The 6,169-nt window shown below is 40.7% G+C and overlaps 1 protein-coding gene across 2 annotated transcripts in view; it reads right to left on the reverse strand.

Annotated features, from left to right (window-relative positions):
* immp2l (inner mitochondrial membrane peptidase subunit 2) overlaps nt 1-887 on the reverse strand; it is a 509,027-nt gene extending 508,140 nt beyond the window's left edge. For both annotated transcript variants that reach the window (XM_031898959.1, XM_031898961.1), the window contains exon 1: nt 3-887. The gene's annotated coding sequence lies outside the window, so the exon portion shown is untranslated. The remainder of the gene's footprint in view (nt 1-2) is intronic.
* Nucleotides 888-6,169: the final 5,282 nt, after the last annotated feature.

The following is a 6,169-nucleotide window of genomic DNA, read 5'->3' on the forward strand; positions in this document are numbered from 1 at the left end:
ACCTTTAACTTCAACCTCCTTGACGCCTTCCGGAGTCACGTCACAAGGCTCATCTCGCGAGATTAGGAGTTCGAGTACATCGGTTTAGCAGCGGGCGAGAGATAAGGACTGTAGGCTGCATTTAGGGGCAGCGGAAAGGCAAGCCATAGGCGCCTGCCTACAGTTTTTGCTTTCTCTGCTGGCAGATACTCTGTTAGAAATAAAGAGATTTGAGTTTATTATTTCAGTAGTGGCTGGAAAACAGTGCCTCTGTCCCCAAAGCCTCAAAACCAAGACAAAGTTGTTTATTGAAACGTATACTTGAACTCTTCATACTCATTATGCTTGTGCCAATTTGTTTTTCCCTGGATTGTGCAGACAGTGGCCCTATGGCTGCCACTGAAATCTCTGCTCCCAGAAGTTCATCTGAAGTCATTTATGTTCTTTTTATTAGTGGTTACCAACCATACCTACCGTGGTTACTAGGAACACCTACCGCCACAAGAGACTCCGTGTTTAGTGAAAAGTACAATTAAGTTTTTTATGTCTCTGCTCAGTTTCAACTTGTGTCAGGAAACAACAAAAAAAGACATTCCTTGTTGCTAGCACCGCCTGCCTCAGTCAGACCCTGGTATCTCAAGGGCCTGGATTTTCTCAGTTTCACTGGGTAAATTAACTAAAATTAAGGTGTGCAGATTCCTTATCCGTTCCAGGGCCCAGAAGTTTGTCAGTTAAACCCTGGATTGGCAGCAGTTTCACTGAGGGTGTTACCCTGCAGGGATATTTATTATAGTGTGTAAACCAACATCACCGGTGGTGTGGCCCAAACAACAAATTAGCTTTGCTTTTGTTTTCTAACATGTAGGTGTGTCAAATATCACGGTAGTCTGATGAATACTAGCCTCTCCTGCGCTTCCCACTGGACCCGAACACTGGATGTGGTAACAGTAACAGGCCCAGCTGAAGAATAGCAGAAGTGCCGAAGTAGCTGTGAGCAGGAACAATAAGTCGTTGGTAGAAACTTGATGTAGGCACAGGAACTGAAGAGAGGGTCAAAACCAGTAATCAGAGTCAGATTCAAGCCAAATAGGATAACCGAAGAGTAGTCAGAAACAAGCCGAGTCAGAAGTCCAAGGATAAATCAGAAGTACAGGAACACTCAAGTCGATTGCAGGCAAACGGTCACTTCGCAAAGTGTCTAGGCCTAAAGCGTCCTTAAATCCACAGGCGCAAGTGCGCAGCGTCAGTTGCGGCGTGCGTTTAGTCGTGTGCGCGGCGTGCGTGTAGTCGCACATGGCGTGTGCAAAGTCGCGCGCAGCGTTCTGGCTGCGTGACCGCACCGCCGGAATGGTGCGCAACCGTGCAAACTCGCGCAGCACAAGGTGAGTGCGCTTGGAACTGACAAGGTGGCTGTTCAAATCTGATTGCTGATTGGTTCCTATGGGCAACATCACCTGTGATATTGGCTTACACACTATAATAAATTTGTCCCTAACTTACACTTAAACACACTCTTATAGTTATTTTGAGTTCCAGCCATAAAGGGTGAGTATATACAGAAGGAATGGATATATGGATATATATATAAAGTATATGCAGAAGGAAAGGATAAGTCACTTGGGGGTGCCAAACTGTTGAACTTACCTTTCATGCTTTATGAACAGGTCAACTTGTGCAGAGCTCCCTATCTACCATTCTCTAAGCAGCAGCCATTGAGCAGCTTGTTATCAGGGGACTCTCAGTGGACTAGTAATTATTTTTCTTTAGCTCCTTTGAAAGTTTGTTTCAAAAAGTGAAGTTAAATAGAGTACTGGTAGTTAAATATGTATGCTGTAAATGTTTGGATACAACTAGTGAATATCTTGTGCATAGGCTTTTTATTCTCCGTATATATAATGCGTTGGAATAATAATTGTATTTGGGCATATTATATACAGTTGTCTATGGAAAGAGCTAGGGTAAAGAAAGGGTTAATATATTGTGTTGAAGTGGGAGAGTGGACTTAAGATTTAAAAGTGTGGGTGTTTTTAATTGTTGCGGCTTGAGAAAGGAGTGGGAAGCTCTGAAACAGTGCCTTTGTATTTTTCTATATTTTTAACAATAAAGCGGCTATAGAATGCTTTTTTTATCTGCATGAAACATTTTGCATACCTTGTTTGCTCACATGATATCACACTGAGAAAGCCTGGCACAGGTGGGATAGTACTTCCTGAAGCATATCTAGATGCATTGTGGTTTGATAAATATATGTTATCTCTGCTTACACTTTTTCCTGTTTATATTAGTGGTTTCACACCTACCTTTAACCTTTTTACTGCCATCCAATTTGGCGCTTCTGCTACTTTTGTTGGCAAACAGTTTTTGAACATTTTGCACTCTTGCACTTTAGGGGCCTTTATTTCGGGGGACCTTTAGTTTATCTAGGAAAACAATATATCATTATTTGCAGGACAGCCTAAGCTTTCAAAATGCTAGAATTTTTGTGCAATTCCACTTCAGTATCAAGATGTAGGCGTCTAAAAAGAATAGTAGAAAAATATTTGACATAATATAAACATATATCAGAAACATAATTATTATGCACAGAAATACAACTGATATGGAAAGTCCTGAAGGCATCAATACCAAATATATCTAGTTTTATGGAGATTTCTAGCTTGTATAGATCAAAAACTCTCAGCAGTACACTACTCCAGAAACTTTAGATTTCAAGGCCAAAAATGACACTAACAGTTTACCCTAGAAAACATTTCTGAAACAAACAGATTCTGCCACATCCAGAATAGATAAAACTGTCTACTTCAATCTACTAAGCTGCAATGGGTTCCTAAACTTATCTGTTTTTATAAAAATTCTTTTTTTGAAAAATTGCTTTAAATCTTCCATTCTACAGGTCATAAGGTAACCAGATACAGTGGTGTGAAAAACTATTTGCCCCCTTCCTGATTTCTTATTCTTTTGCATGTTTGTCACACTTAAATGTTTCTGCTCATCAAAAACCGTTAACTATTGGTCAAAGATAACATAATTGAACACAAAATGCAGTTTTTAAATGAAGGTTTACGTTATTAAGGGAGAAAAAAAACTCCAAATCTACATGGCCCTGTGTGAAAAAGTGATTGCCCCCCTTGTTAAAAAATAACTTAACTGTGGTTTATCACACCTGAGTTCAATTTCTGTAGTCACCCCCAGGCCTGATTACTGCCACACCTGTTTCAATCAAGAAATCACTTAAATAGGAGCTACCTGACACAGAGAAGTAGACCAAAAGCACCTCAAAAGCTAGACATCATGCCAAGATCCAAAGAAATTCAGGAACAAATGAGAACAAAAGTAATTGAGATCTATCAGTCTGGTAAAGGTTATAAAGCCATTTCTAAAGCTTTGGGACTCCAGCGGACCACAGTGAGAGCCATTATCCACAAATGGCAAAAACATGGAACAGTGGTGAACCTTCCCAGGAGTGGCCGGCCGACCAAAATTACCCCAAAAGCGCAGAGACAACTCATCCGAGAGACCACAAAAGACCCCAGGACAACATCTAAAGAACTGCAGGCCTCACTTGCCTCAATTAAGGTCAGTGTTCACGACTCCACCATAAGAATGAGACTGGGCAAAAACGGCCTGCATGGCAGATTTCCAAAGCGCAAACCACTTTTAAGCAAAAAGAACATTATGGCTCGTCTCAAGACTTTTGGGAAAATACCTTGTGGACCGACGAGACAAAAGTTGAACTTTTTGGAAGGTGCGTGTCCCGTTACATCTGGCGTAAAAGTAACACAGCATTTCAGAAAAAGAACATCATACCAACAGTAAAATATGTTGGTGTTAGTTTGATGGTCTGGGGTTGTTTTGCTGCTTCAGGACCTGGAAGGCTTGCTGTGATAGATGGAACCATGAATTCTACTGTCTACCAAAAAATCCTGAAGGAGAATGTCCGGCCATCTGTTCGTCAACTCAAGCTGAAGCGATCTTGGGTGCTGCAGCAGGACAATGACCCAAAACACACCAGCAAATCCACCTCTGAATGGCTGAAGAAAAACAAAATGAAGACTTTGGAGTGGCCTAGTCAAAGTCCTGACCTGAATCCTATTGAGATGTTGTGGCATGACCTTAAAAAGGCGGTTCATGCTAGAAAACCCTCAAATAAAGCTGAATTACAACAATTCTGCAAAGATGAGTGGGCCAAAATTCCTCCAGAGCGCTGTAAAAGACTCGTTGCAAGTTATCGCAAACGCTTGATTGCAGTTATTGCTGCTAAGGGTGGCCCAACCAGTTATTAGGTTCAGGGGGCAATTACTTTTTCACACAGGGCCATGTAGGTTTGGATTTTTTTTCTCCCTAAATAATAAAAACCCTCATTTAAAAACTGCATTTTGTGTTTACTTGTGTTATCTTTGACTAATAGTTAAATGTGTTTGATGATCAGAAACATTTTGTGTGACAAACATGCAAAAGAATAAGAAATCAGGAAGGGGGCAAATAGTTTTTCACACCGCTGTAAATATGAATGCCAGGGGTCCACTGAACAGTTTGATGCCCAATGTGCATAGGTTTACCTAAGTATGTGGAATGTAGGGGCCCCAAAATAAAAATACCCATATGAGTTATCTTTTCTGTCATTGCAGAGAATGCAAACGGAAGGCCTAATTTTAGGGCTGTAGGTAACATGGGACTGTAGCTGGGGAGCAGCATTTATGGGGTTAATGCTAATGCACGTGGTTTGTAATTGAGTCTGATAAATTAGGAAACAGCAAGGGGCAAGGCTAGGGGTCTTGGCAATAAAGGGGCAAACAAAAAGATTGGCTAAAATGGGTCATGTATATGGTTAGTGGGGTATAAATTGCAAGTACACGGGCGCGGGTAACGTTTAATCAGGAACGGTCTCAAGACCTACCCCCCCTTAATGTTTTTTCTTTGTAATGATTGCAATTCATTAATAGATAAATAAAAAGTGTTATTGTCACAGCATGGAGGTGTTTCGTTGGTCTAAAACTAATGGGAGAGTTGAAACAAATTTGAGATGCTCCTGGCCTGGCAACAAGGCAGAGTAAAAAGATTTAAAAAAATAAGTTAGCTGGAAGAGTTATTATTCTGGTGTGCTTTGTTCATTTGTGTTTATTTTTGTGATATATAATAAACAAGCTGCGGCCATTATCTTCCACCCAGCTCTGGTCTCTGAGTGATTTATTATTTAAGGCAGTGCTGTCCAACTTCTGTGGTGCCGAGGGCCAGAATTTCTCTAGCATACATAGTGGAGGGCCGCTAATGAAGCCAGTTTTGACCACTCCCCTTTTTTAAACCACACCCATGTTATCACAAGACCATGCCCACATTAATGGTGGAAGTGCAGCAAAAACCCAAATGCTTGGTGCTCACAGTAGGGATATCAACCATCATTCATATGTGAAAGAATTATATTATGTCATATAAAGACATACCCTTAAATCCCCTGTGTATAGCACAGCAACCCCCAGCACATAATTACTACGAACCCACTTTTTTTGGGGTTTGGCCGAACCCCCCCCCCTGGCGAATTCTGCTAAATCCTAATTAGCATATGCTAATTAGGACGTGAAGGGGTTAAAAATTCCCAAATGATAACTAGCACATGATAATTTATGCCAATTAGGATTCGGTTTGCCCGGGACCTTGGGTTGAGGGAATTTTTTCCCTGAAGAAAAGGTGCCTGCAAGGGGACTCGATTACTCGTTCGTATATTAGAGTGCATTATAGACAGATAGCAGGGATCCTTTTTTTTTTTTTTTACATAAAAAAGAACATGAGGCCATCCCTAGGTTTTTTATAATTAAAGATATAATTACAGTTATGGGACCTGTTATCCAGAATTTTTGGGACCTGAGATCTTTCTGTAATTTGGACCTCCATAACTTAAGTCTATTAAAAAATCATAAACTAAACCCAACTGGATTGTTTTGCTTCCATATAGTACTTGATCCTAAGATAAAATTAATCCTATTTTTAGGGCTCTGGTACACGGGGAGATTAGTCGCCCGCGAGCAGGGAGTTTTGCCGCGGGCGACTAATCTCCCCGTGTACCAGAGCCCTTACAGAGAAAAAGGCAATCATTTCTTCTTTTTGGAAAGTTTTCTGAACTATAATTATTACCATTCTAAAAAAAACACTAAGCCACTTGGGTAAAACCATCATATTAACTATAGCCATTCAT

Source organism: Xenopus tropicalis, chromosome 3 (genome assembly GCF_000004195.4).
Source record: "Xenopus tropicalis strain Nigerian chromosome 3, UCB_Xtro_10.0, whole genome shotgun sequence".
Lineage (NCBI taxonomy): Eukaryota > Metazoa > Chordata > Amphibia > Anura > Pipidae > Xenopus > Xenopus tropicalis.